We start from the raw sequence: 14,581 nt of genomic DNA, 5'->3' as shown, positions 1-14,581 counted from the left end.
CGTTTTCAGATCTCTTAATTCCTCCTTAATAAATGCTTTTAGTGAATCAAGGTCTGATTTTGAAGGCAAATATGCCAGTCTTGCTTGTATGGCCTGTAAGTAGTCTAGCTGATTTTGTGAGAATGGGGTATAACTGGGCGCACAAGGCATCTCATCTGCCTCCATGGCTGCAGTAGTAGCTGTGTCAGTCGCCTGAAAAAAGGAAGAGACTGAAGGGGTCTGCTGCTGAGCTTTTGTGGGTTTTTCTGGCTCTGCCCCTTTTTAGAGGCCATTATTATGCCTGGGAGTGTGTGTGGGGATTAGGGAAAGGCTTTGGGGCTTTATTTTGTTAAAATATAGCTGGGGGGTACAAAGCAGTGCCAAAACCCCTGTTTGTTGCAGAAGCAGGCTTTCGATATAACATATAAAGTCTTAAAGTGCGCTAGGGTTTCTTTATGAACTTCACTACTAGGGGTATAAAAGCTAAAATTAACTAATGCAGCCTAAAGCCCCTGATTATTGCCACCAATTGATCGCATAAACTCCGGGTTTATTGTAGCTGTGCATCCGCTGGAAACTTGTGTCCTGCCCCAGGCCTGTTACATGTAGAGGTGTGCGTCTCTCTGTGTTATATTACCTTGTGGGTTTGCATCCTGCTGCTTGGGCCCTGCAGAGATCAATGCGGCCTGTATCTTTCGAGGAAGCGAGCTGTGCGGTGGTCTCTTTTATTGCCGTGTCTGAGGTACAAGCTTTTGGCGGCCTCCGGTCAATAGCGCTATGGGAGCTCTGTAGAACTCATCCGATGGCTTCATCCGATGGCTTAGGAAGAACAGGTCCCTTCAGATCTAAGATGGCGGCGTACCTGGGGTTGTTGAGAAAACCCGGTTAATAGCAACAGGAGGTCCGGGGTTTGTCAGCTGACAGGGTAGTCTGTGTGAGTAACGGGGCTCCTCCGGTCCTTCAGGACATTAATTGAGCTGTGTCTGATCCATTAATTAAGCTTAGAGAGAGCTGGCTGACACGGAGCTGTGTCAATATGCGGCCATGTACCAGCACGGCGTAACTCCGCCCCCAATTTATTATAATTTTAATAGCTATAATGGTTAATTACTGCATGAAATAATGTACCAAAGTGGTGACTCTGCTCTGATTTTGCAGACAGCTTGCAGATACGTGTCCGTGTTTTCTTTTTTCTTTTGCTAACACTGGGTGAGGGTTCCAATTCCACTCAGTATTCCCCAGTGTGAATGGAGCCTTCAGCTTCTTCATCTTTCCCCCTCTCCTTCCTGCATGTTAAAGCATGGCCCCTCCCACTCCCCTCTGATAGCATTGTCTGTTTTTTTGCAGGTTTTTTGTGCTTTAAAAAAACAAAAACAAAAAAAACTATAGGAACCTCCATTTCAAAAAAGAAAATACATTTTAAAATGCCCTCTTTTAAATAGGAAAATTCTTTATGTATATTTTTTAAACCATTATTTGCTAGTGTTTACTTTTACACTTATGTAGTTTACTCTGTTATTGAGTTTTGAAGTCTAAGAAAACCCTAGAAATGTGTATTTCATGCAACCATATTTTTCCTCTCGTGATTTAGATAGAGCCTACAATTTCTTTGTTGAATGAGCAACAATGCAATACTGGGAGCAAACTGAACGAACACATTGGATTAGCCAATGATAAGGCATATATGTGCAGCTACCAATCAGCAGCAACCTCCAAGTAGTGCATTGTTGTATCTTAGCCTACCTAGATATGATTTTTAACAAAGGATACCAAGAGAATGAAGCAAATTTGATAACAGAAGTAAATTAGAAAGTTGTTTAAAATTGCATCCTCATTTGAATCATGAATGTTTCATTTTGACTTTACTGTCCCTTCAATATTCTATACACCTCTTCTAACAAATAAACTCTCAAATTTAAATAATAAAAAAAAAATATTAATATGAGTTAAAGATTCATTTTCATACGAAGGGGAGGTAGGAGAGTGTCTGTTCTTCGTGCTTTCCCAGCCGCTTTCACTGGGTGTCACCAACTTAACCACATCAACAGTGTTAAATTGGGATCCTCTAAGTAATTTTCTAAAAGGTTTTATACTGGATTTTATATCAGCACCTGTGCATATTCTTCTTTACAGCAGTGTCTATTACATGCAATTAACTATCCCTTTAAGAACGTTTTTGAAATGTCATTATTATATTGTCTCTATGTACTAAATGTTTAATACATCGTAGTGCTAAATTATGTTAAACATCCTTCTAAATGCAACAAAGAAATGGCTTTAATATTCTTTAAGAAAGATTCATTATACAAACAGAAGCAATGTGAAGTCTGTATACATCAGTATACATCTAAAACTGTGGGGCTTGGTTGGGAGTCTGAAAATCAGCACAATGTTATTTAAAATAAGCAAAACTATACATTTTTACAAAAACACTCCCAAAGAGGCTATATAAATGGATTTATTTATGCAATAAAATAAACATTTATGCAAAGAAAAATCTAGTGTACAATGTTCCTTAAAATACCTGAGATCTCACTCAAGTATAGAGATTCCAAGTTTAAGTGCAAGTTAAATACTGTGGAATGTATATGTGGCTTTCATTCATTCTTTGAATACAGGTAACAACAATCTCCTTTCTTATTATTGTACCTAATCTAGGATTTGGTCTTTTTGAATGATGTATTGTAGTCTGTGAAATCCTTGTTTTGTAGTTCTACGTATTAGCATAACATGCTGGTTCCTTAGTTGTATTTTGTATTTTTCCTCAATGGAAAAAATAAATATTGCACTAATTGTTAATATGGGGTCAATCACAATCCTGTAGAAAAATGTATCGAATGATTTTCTACAGAAAATTACCATTAAAGTTTATGGGGATTTTTGTAGATAAATTATTTGATAAGATATTCTAAAGAATTGTAATTGACCCCTATTTGCTTAAAGGGATAGAAAACCCCAAAACAACTTTACAATTGACTTCTATAATCAAATTTGCTTAATTATCTTGTTATCCTTTGCTGAAGGAACAGCAGTGTACTACTGCACACTACACAACTACACATCTAGTTAGCCAATAACAACAGACAAATGTGTGCAGGCACCAATCGGCAGGCAGCTGCCACAAGTGTAGGATACGTGCGTATTATTTTCCAACAAGGGATAACAAGAGAACAAAGCACATTTTAAAATAGAAGTGAATTTAAAAGTGTCTTACAATTGACATGCTCTATCTGAATCATGAAAGTTTAATTTTGACTTTCCTATCCCTTTAACCCAAAGAAAGACAGAGAGAGAAAGAGATAGAGAGAGAGAGAGAGAGAGAGAGAGAGACAGAAAGTCATGTTTTCCTGGACACTTATGAGTTACACATGCTGCAGGGTGCGCAGGGAGGAACATGTATTGTGTTTCTGGACAGCACTATTCATATTCCTCCCTGCACACCCTGCAGCATGTGTAACTTATAAGTGTTCTGTATTTTAAGGGACGGGTGACAACCCTAAGCGGTAGCTAACACTAACCTAACACTAGGTTAATTTGTGCCAAGAAATGGACACTCCATTACAATGGTATAAGCAACAAATGCAAAATAAAAGGACAATGCAATAATATCTACTTTGAATTTCAAAAGAGCAGTACATTTTCTTTGACAAATGTATTTCCCTGTAACCTGTATCATTTGACAGCTATAAGCCAATCACAGACTCATGTATATACTGTGAACTCTTGCACATGCTCAGTAGTAGCTGGTGTCTGAGGAAGCGTACACATAAAAAGACTGTGCACAATGAGAACACACAAAAACATATTGGAGATAGATGGTCTGCACTCTTAAATGACGAGGTTTCGGCTGCTCAAGTTAAACATAGCATTCAAAAGATTCAAAAAGCCACACTGTCCATGGATCATAGAGAGTCCCACACCAAGTTACTGGAAATGGCCTATATCACACCCAAACTATACAAGACATGGGAAGCAGAATCTGTAGGGGCTTGCCCGAAATGTAAACAAGCCAATGCAGATCTCTTACATATGATCTGGACATGCCCCAGACTAGTGAGGTTCTGGGGGATGGTCCAGCACTGGATGCGAACCATTGGAGTCACAGTCACCACACTAACGGTCAGATCAGTTGTTTTCTTAGACTGTCAGAACTTAAACAAAACAAATACACAATTTGCACATATGGTGATTATACAGGCTAGGAAAATTGTTCTCAAAAACTGGTTAAAAAGTGAGGCCCCAACCTTGACTCAGCTTAAGAGAGAAATACATAGACAAATGCTCTATGAGCAGGTAGACACTATGGGAGAGGCCCAGCAACGCACAAAACGTTTCATGAGAAAATGGGAAGTTTATTTGCATACACTAGATCAGAATCAACAAATACAAGTACTTTACCCGATACGTAACACTGACTACATTCTTGAAGCACAGCTAAGGGGGGAGTGGAGGCTTGATTTTGATGGTTATGTCTCATCCCGAGAAGGCAGGCACTAATACATTCAAAACAGATAGATGGGATGACACCCCGGAGAGGAGGAATAGAGATGGAGGTAAAGGTTAGGAGGAGATAGGCAGGATAGAAAAATAAAGTTAAAATGCAAGGACGTGTGTTGGTCCACTTCATTGTCTTACATTGTTACTTTTTGCCCTATCTTTTACTGTAAAGGCATCTCTATAAGTGGAATAGATGTTCATATTTTCTTACTATGTATACCAGATGTCAAAGTTTACTCGATGGACTGGAATTGATGCATGTTCTTGAATAAATAAAGATTTTCAAAAAAAAAAAAAAAAAGACTGTGCAAAATGTTTTTACTGAATTAAATTGGAAAGTTCTGTTACAATTACTAACTTTGAGGCCCATTTATCAAGCTCGGTATGCAGCTTGTGGGACCGTGTTTCTGGCGAGTCTAAAGACCGCTGCTCCATAACCCTGTCCGCCTGCTCTGAGGAGGCAGACAGGAATCGCCACAATTCAACCCGATTGTACGATCGGGTTGATTGACACCCCCTGCTGGCGGCCCATTGGCCGCGAGTCTGCAGGGGGTGGCGTTGCACCAGCAACTCTTGTGAGCTGCTGGTGCAATGCTGAATACGGAGAGCGTATTGCTCTCCGCATTCAGCAAGGTCTTGCGGACATGATCAGCACTGTTGATAAATAGGCCTCTCTATCTGAATCATGGAAGTTTAATTATGACTTCCATATCCCTTATGTCAAAGAGACACTGGAGACTGTCTATCCCTAAGATGATTTGCTTGTATGCAGTAAATAGCTATAATAAACTGTGATTTAGAAGATAGCACATTTACTGTAATGGATCTTGGAGAGGAAATTCAACAATTGCAAACCTACGTTTATAGAAATTAATGTTACTTTGAGATACAAATCAGAATTTCACAGCCTTGTAAAGTATTGTCATAGCGTTATAATAAACTGCTGCAGTGCCTTACATTTTTTTTTTCTTAATTCATTTTCATAATGCCAGGTGATTAAAGCTGAAGGTGGAGGTTGAAGACACAACCCTACCCAGGTAGGTTGTATGAAAAAAATAAGCTGGTATTGCGCAGGTATTTAAGCAGCAATAATCCTTGAGGTAAATCACAAACCAAAAAATGTAAAATGGGGAAAAGTGAGGTATTATATGAGTCATAAGTACTTATAAGTAATTAAAAGGAATCAGGGACTCTGTTTCTGTATCAAGTTTTAACAAACACAGGAAAACTACAAAACCACTGAGAAATCCCAATAATCTAATATCATGAAATTAGATAATTTAAACTATTTCTGTGCGTGTATATGCACACATGTGTATGTGTGTGTCTGCATGTGTGTGTGTCTGTGCATGTGATGTGTGAGAGACAGTGTGTGTGTGTGTGTCTGTGTGTGTGAGAGTGTGTGTGTCTGTGCATATGATGTGTGAGAGTGTGTGTGAGAGAGTGTGTGTGTGTGTGTCTGTGTGTGTGTGTGTGTGCATGTGATGTGTGAGAGTGTGTGTGTGTGTGTGTCTGTGTGTGTGAGAGAGTGTGTGTATGTGTCTGTGTGTGTGAGAGAGTGGGTGTGTCTGCACGCATGTGTTTGTGTGTGTTTCTGTGCATGTGATGTGTGAGAGACAGTGTGTGTGTCTGTGTGTTTGAGAGAGTTTATGTGTGTTTGTGCGTATGTGAGAGAGTGTGTGTATGTGTCTGAGCTTGTGTGAAAGAGTGTGTGTATGTGTGTGTTTGTGCGTATGTGAGAGAGTGTGTATGTATCTCGACTGAAGCATCCCAGAAATGACTGAACACAGAAAATAGGTAGACAACTGGGGGCACAATATATTCATAGCTAGGGAAAAACCAAAATAGAAAAACAGATTGTGTAATATTCATACAGAATAGTGTAATGGATAGCATGTATGCAACTATGCACTTACATGTTTGAAATATAACAATGACTAAAATGTGTTCTTACAGTGCAGTGTGATTTTTTTCTTCCCAATGTTTTCCCAATTATCCATTTTTTTCCTGCTCATGATGTATTGAATTGTTTAAAAATAGTTATTTTACCTTTATTTTTTCATTTTAGATAACTGCTTTGCCTGCTAAAACTGCCACATATACTGAAATTTTCAATACAGCAGTAAGTTATGTAAACAAGAATGTATAGAAGAAACTACACTCCTGGTGTGGTGGAGTGGAATGGTAGATACTAAAATGTTAATTTTCATTTGTTCTGTATACACAAAGTATTGGTCTTTGTGTGTAAAGTGAGATATAAGAAGGATTTTGTGTATATAGAGAGATAAGATCATGAGGGTTGTGCTTCCTGCAAGGTTGTGGTTTCAATTGTCATATATAAAAATAAGCCTTAAGGAGACATTTTCTGTATGTTTTAAACTCTGCAGCTGGTATAGCACATCATTGTAAACACGTTAAAGGGCAAGTATACACCAATTTCCACATAACTGCATGTAAATAGACACTACTATAAAGAAGAATATGCGCAGATACTGATCTAAAAATACAGTATACTTTTTTTTTAAACTTACCTAGAAGCTCCCAGTTTAGCACTGTTGATGAGGTTAGCTGGAACCAAGTGAAAGAGGCTGGGTAAAAAAAATGAACAGACACTCCCCACCCCCCCTTTCCCTGCACATGAAAAGACAGATAACATAAACAGGAGCCAGCAGTAGTCTGTAAACGTGCATATACATCTGACACTGTGGGGCTTGGTTAGAGTCAAAAACACTCCCAGATGGGCTTAATAAATGGATCATCTGCAAAACATTTATGCAAAGAAAAATCGAGTGTACAATGTCCCTTTAAGGGGAATTCATTTTACAGTGCACTGTCACTTTAAAGGGAATTTCTAATCCAAAAAACATAATTTATGTAAGAACTTACCTGATAAATTAATTTCTTTCATATTGGCAAGAGTCCATGAGCTAGTGACGTATGGGATATACAATCCTACCAGGAGGGGCAAAGTTTCCCAAACCTCAAAATGCCTATAAATACACCCCTCACCACACCCACAATTCAGTTTAATGAATAGCCAAGTAGTGGGGTGATAAAGAAAGGAGTAAAAAGCATCAACATAGGAATTTGGAAATAATTGTGCTTTATACAAAAAAAATGCATAACCACCATAAAAAGGGTGGGCCTCATGGACTCTTGCCAATATGACAGAAATTAATTTATCAGGTAAGTTCTTACATAAATTATATTTTCTTTCATTTAATTGGCAAGAGTCCATGAGCTAGTGATGTATGGGATAGCAATACCCAAGATGTGGAACTCCACGCAAGAGTCACTAGAGAGGGAGGGATAAAATAAAAACAGCCATTTTTCGCTGAAGAAAATTAATCCACAACCCAAAATATAAGTTTATTCTCATAAATGAAAGGAAAAAACTTAAAATATAAGCAGAAGAATCAAACTGAAACAGCTGCCTGAAGAACTTTTCTACCAAAAACTGCTTCCGAAGAAGCAAATACATCAAAACGGTAGAATTTAGTAAATGTATGCAAAGAAGACCAAGTTGCTGCTTTGCAAATCTGATCAACTGAAGCTTCATTCCTAAAAGCCCATGAAGTGGAGACTGATCTAGTAAAATGAGCTGTAATTCTCTGAGGAGGGGCTTGACCCAACTCCAAATAAGCTTGAAGAATCAAAAGCTTTAACCACGATGCCAAGGAAATGGCAGAAGCCTTCTGACCTTTCCTAGGACCAGAAAAGATAACAAATAGACTAGAAGTCTTCCTAAAATCTTTAGTAGCTTCCTAAAATCTTTAGTAGCTTCAACATAATATTTCAGAGCTCTCACCACATCCAAAGATTAGGACACAAGGAAGGGACAACAATTTCTCTATTAATGTTATTAGAATTCACAACCTTAGGTAAGAATTTAAATGGAGTCTGCAAAACTGCCTTATCCTGATGAAAATCAGAAAAGAAGATTCACAAGAGAGAGCAAATAATTCAGAAACTCTTCTAGCAGAAGAGATGGCCAAAAGAAACAAAACTTTCCAAGAAAGTAGTTTAATGTCCTAAGAATGCATAGGCTCAAATGGAGGAGCCTGTAAAGCCTTCAAAACCCAATTAAGACTCCAAGGAGGAGAGATTGATTTAATGACAGGCGTGATACGAACCAAAGCCTGAACAAAACAGTGAATATCAGGAAGCTTAGCAATCTTTCTATGAAATAAAACAGAAAGAGCAGAGATTTGTCCCTTCAAGGAACTTGCAGACAAACCGTAAATTCTAGGAATTCTAAAAGAATGCCAAGAGAATTTATGAGAGGAACACCATGAAATGTAAGTCTTACCAAAACCTGTGAGGCCATGATGGAGCCACCAGCAGCACAAACGATTGCTCCATGATGATTTTGGAGATCACTCTTGGAAGAAGAACTAAAGGTGGAAAAATGTAAGCAGGTTGATAACGCCAAGGAAGTGTCAACGCATCCACTGCTTCTGCCTGAGGATTCCTGGACATGGACAGGTACCTGGGAAGTTTCTTGTTTAGATGAGAAGTCATCAGATCTATTTCTGGAAGACCCCACATCTGAACAACCTGAGAAAACACATCTGGATGGAGGGACCACTCCCCCGGATGTAAAGTCTGATGGCTGAGATAATCCACTTCCCAATTGTCTATACCTGGGATGTGAACCACAGAAATTAGACAGGAGCTGGATTCCGCCCAAGCAAGTATCCGGGATACTTCTTTCATAGCTTGGGAACTGTGAGTCCCACCCTGATGATTGACATATGCCACAGTTGTGATATTGTCTGTCTGAAAACAAATGAACGGTTCTCTCTTCAGCAGAGGCCAAATCTGAAGAGCCCTTAAAATTGCACGGAGTTCCAAAATATTGATTAGTAATCTCGCCTCTTGAGATTTCCAAACCCCTTGTGCTGTCAGGGATCCCCAAAAAGATCCCCAACCTGAAAGATTTGCATCTGTTGTGATCACAGTCCAGGTTGGACGAACAAAAGAGGCCCCTAGAACTATACAATGGTGATCTAACCACCAAGTCAGAGATACTTTGGGATTTAAGGATATTAATTGTGATATCCTTGTATAATCCCTGCACCATTGGTTCAGCATACAAAGCTGGAGAGGTCTCATATGTAAACGAGCAAAGGGGATCGTGTCCGATGCTGCAGTCATGAGACCTAAAACTTCCATGCACATAGCTACTAAAGGGAATGATTGATACTGAAGGTTCCGACAGGCTGCAACCAATTTTAAGCATCTCTTGTCTGTTAGAGACAGAGTCATGGACACTGAATCTATCTGGAAACCTAAAAAGGTGACCCTTTTCTGAGGAATCAAAGAACTTTTTGGTAAATTGATCCTCCAACCATGTTTTCGAATAAACAACACTAGTTGATTCATGTGAGATTCTGCAGAACGTAAAGACTGAGCTAGTACCAAGATATTGTCCAAATAAGGAAACACAGCAATACCCGCTCTCTGATTACAGAGAGTAGGGCACCGAGAACCTTTGAAAAGATTCTTGGAGCTGTCACTAGGCCAAAAGGAAGAGCGACAAATTGGTAATGCTTGTCTAGAAAAGAGAATCTCAGAAACTGATAATGATCTGCATGAATCGGAATATGAAGATAGGCATCCTGTAAGTCTATTGTGGACATATAATGCCCTTGCTGAACAAAATGCAGAATACTCCTTATAGTCACCATTTTGAAAGTTGGTACTCTTACATAATGATTCAAAATTTTCAGATCCAGAACTGGTCTGAATGAATTTTCTTTCTTTGGGACAATGAAGAGATTTGAATAAAACCCCAGACCCTGCTCCTGAAACGGAACTGGCATGATTACCCCTGAAATCCCCAGGTCTAAAACACACTTCAGAAAAGCCTGAGCCTTTACTGGATTTGCTGGGATGTGTGAGAGAAAATATCTTCTCACAGGAGGTCTTAATCTGAATCCTATTCGGTACCCCTGAGAGACAATACTCAGAATCCATTTATTTTGGACAGAATTTGTCCAAACATCCTTGAATATTCTTAATCTGCCCCCTAACAGCTGAGCTGGAATGAGGGCCGCACCTTCATGTGGACTTGGGGACTGGCTTTGGTTTCTTAAATGGCTTGGATTTATTCCAATTTGAAAAAGGTTTCCAATTGGAAACAGATTCCTTGGGGGAAGAATTAGGTTTCTGTTCCTTATTTTGTCGAAAGGAATGAAAACGGTTAGAAGCTTTAGATTTACCCTTAGGTCTTTTATCCTGAGGCAAAAAACCTCCCTTCCCCCCAGTGACAGTTGAAATAATTGAATCCAACTGAGAACCAAATAACTTATTACCTTGGAAAGAAAGAGATAGCAATCTGGACTTAGATGTCATGTCAGCATTCCAAGATTTAAGCCACAAAGCTCTTCTAGCTAAAATAGCTAAAGACATAGATTTCACATCAATTTTGATTATATCAAAAATGGCATCACAAATAAAATGATTATCATGTTGAAGAAAGCGAACAATGCTAGACAAATCAGAATCCAATTCTTGTTGCGCTAAATTTTCCAACCAAAAAGTTGATGCAGCTGCAACATCAGCCAAAGAAATTGCAGGCCTGAGAAGATGACCCAAAAATAAATAGGCTTTCCTTAGATAAGATTCAAGTTTCCTATCTAAAAGATCTTTAAACGAAGTACTATCTTCCATAGGAATAGTAGTACGTTTAGCAAGAGTAGAAATAGCCCCATCAACTTTGGGGATCTTTTCCCAAAACTCCAATGTAACTGCTGGCAAAGGATACAATTGTTTAAACCTTGAAGAAGGAATAAAAGAAGTACCAGGCCTATTCCATTCCTTAGAAATCATATCAGAAATAGCATCAGGAACTGGAAAAACCTCTGGAGTAACCATAGGAGGTTTATAAACAAAATTTAAACATTTACTAGTTTACTAGCAACAGGCAATGTACTATAACTGATGGACACATTATCTGCATGTAAAAGTTTATCATGACAACTATTACAAACCACAGCTGGAAATATAATCTCCACAAGTTTACAACAAATGCACTTAGCTTTGGTAGAGCTGTTATCAGGCAGCAGGGTTCCAACAGTGATTTCTGAGACAGGATCAGATTGAGACATCTTGCAAATGTAAGAGAAAAAAAACAACATTTAAAACAAAATTATCAATTTCCATATATGGCAGTTTCAGGAATGGGAAAAAAATGCAAACAGCATAGCCCTCTGATAGAGAAAAAAGGCAAGACGCATATAGGAATGGGGTTTTAAATAATGAAAATATTTGGCGCCAAGTATGACGCACAACACAAACAGAAAATTTTTTTGTCGCTAACAACATCCGGAAATGACACACTCGTGTCATTGAAAACGCAACCTTGTGAAAGGACTCGGCGTCAACTAAGACGCCAGAAGTGACAAATTTGCGTCATCAAACGTAACTTTGCGGCAAAAAAATCTTGCGCCATAAATGACGCAATATACTGGCACTTTGCGCCCTCGCGAGCCTAATTCTGCCCGCAAATTTAAAATGACAGTCAATTGAAAAAAAGACTATACCCCAGGTAAGAAATACATTTTTCCTAGATATGAAACTGACAGTCTGCAAAAAGTAATATACTGAAAACCTGAATCATGGCAAATATAAGTACAATACATATATTTAGAACTTTATATAAATACATAAAGTGCCAAACCATAGCTGAGAGTGTCATAAGTAATGAAAACATACTTACCAAAAAACACCCATCCACATATAGCAGATAGCCAAACCAGTTCTGAGACGGTTATTAGTAGAGGTAATGGTATATGAGAGTATATCGTCGATTTGAAAAGGGAGGTAGGAGATGAATCTCTACGACCGATAACAGAGAACCTATGAAATAAATCTCCCGTGAGGAAAACCATTGCATTCAATAGGTGATACTCCCTTCACATCCCTCTGACATTCACTGTACTCTAAGAGGAATCGAGCTTCAAAATGCTGAGAAGCGCATATCAACGTAGAAATCTTTAGCACAAACTTACTTCACCACCTCCATAGGAGGCAAAGTTTGTAAAACTGAATTGTGGGTGTGGTGAGGGGTGTATTTATAGGCATTTTGAGGTTTGGGAAACTTTGCCCCTCCTGGTAGGATTGTAGGATTGTATATCCCATACGTCACTAGCTCATGGACTCTTGCCAATTACATGAAAGAAATTACACTCCGTGCTTTCCTAGATCATGTATAGTCTGTCTTACTGATTCAAGAAAACTATGTATTTAACCCCCATAAAAACAAAGCTAAAGTCCCACCAGCCACAAGTATTACAGCTTTTGAGTACAGCCAGTGATTGGTGTGTTACTAATGTTGCTCCTAATTGGTTCATCACCTGTGCTCTGCTCTGGAGCAGCAATGCTTTACCTATATGTCTTACTATTTAGCCCCTTTGTAGTGGTTTGAACAAGTCTTTAATTTGCTGTATGAATGTAATCAAGTAACACTGCCAGTAGCGGATCTACTCAACAGAGGGCACGGGTGCATTCTGCACAAGCCTTTTTATAGACAGACCTATATGGAACCTCCCAGACCTTGGGCTCTGGTGCCACTGCCCCTCCTGCACCAATGCCTTCCTTGTGAATATCCTATACTATAAAAGGCCAAGTGTGTTTGTCAGAAGCTGTCATGTGCAGTAGAGACAGCACGAGGACAAACACACCTGGCCTTAGAGTCCCTACCTGATCTGCAGTGCGGGAAGAAGTGGGCGTGACCTGGCATTAAGGGGGTGGGGTCATTCATGAAGGGGGCGGGGCGGGCACGGTCACGCACGCAAGATAGAGGGAAGAGAGATAGAGAGGGGGAGAGATAGAAAGAAGGGGGAGAGGGGGGGAAAGAGGGGGGAGAGAGAGAGAGGGGGGGAGAGAGGTGGAGAGAGAGAGGGGGGGAGAGAGAGGGTGGATAGAGGGGGGGGAGAGGGGGGAGAGAGAGAGAGGGGGGAGAGAGAGAGAGAGAGAGAGAGAGGGAGAGAGAGAGAGAAAGTGGGGAGAGAGAGAGAGAGGGGGGAGAGAGAGAGAGGGGGAGAGAGGGAGAGAGAGGGGGGGAGAAAGAGGGGGGAGAGAGAGGGGGGGAGATAGAGAGAGAGAGGGGGGAGAGAAAAAGAGGGGGGGAGAGATCAAAAGAGAGGGGGAGAGAGAGCAATAGAGAAGGGGAGAGAGAGCAAAAGAGAGGGATAGAGAGAGAGAGTGCAAAAGAGAGGGGGGAGAGAGAGAGCGCAAAATAGTGGGGAGAGAGAGAGCGCAAAAGAGAGGGGGATAGAGAGAGCGCAAAAGAGAGGGGGAGAGAGAGAGCGCAAAAGAGAGGGGGGAGAAAGAGAGCTCAAAAGAGATGGGGAGAAAGAGAGCTCAAAACAGAGGGGGAGAGAAAGAGCGCAAAAGAGAGGGGTAGAGAGAGCAAAAGAGAGGGGGAGTGGCAGAGCGCAAGGGGTGGGACCGCTGTACTGCAAAAAATGGCCCATGTGAACAGGCTTTAGGACTAGTTTAAGCATATTTGTTCACTTAGTTGCAATTTTATAAAGTGATGGTAAATGCTAGCATTTTTTAAATGCTAGGGCACTCTCAGTCATGAAGTATAAAATACTTATTGCTGAAAGAACTTTTATTTGCCTTCAGTATTCGCTATTTTCTTAGCCAATAGTGTACTAGCTTTCCGGCATTATGCCCACTGGGTAGCATGGCTATTGGCTAAGAGTTGGAAACTTCACCTCATCGAAAAAAATTGTATTCTGCCATTGAAGGCCTGAGGCGCTGAGAGCGGCATACGCTGCAGGCAAATAAAGGAACTTTCAGCATGAAGTATTTTATACTTCATGACTGAAAGTTCCCTTTATTTGTTGCACTGGTAAATCCTAGCATTTCAAAAACGCTAGTATTTACCATCACTTTAAAGCCACATGTCACCCATATGTTAAATCACTTGAAAAATATGGAGGATAAAAAGTGACTAAAGAAGCATTCTAGATGATTGTCTTGGGACTTACAAGGAAGCATCCTCAGTGCTGAGTTCACAATTTGCTTTACTGTGATTTTGTGGCATGTCACCAAAATGTCATGAGATTTCATCATTGCACGGAGGAGAGAA

This window comes from Bombina bombina, chromosome 5 (genome assembly GCF_027579735.1).
Source record: "Bombina bombina isolate aBomBom1 chromosome 5, aBomBom1.pri, whole genome shotgun sequence".
Taxonomy (NCBI): Eukaryota; Metazoa; Chordata; class Amphibia; order Anura; family Bombinatoridae; genus Bombina; species Bombina bombina.
Note: the sequence above shows the minus strand (reverse complement) of the source record.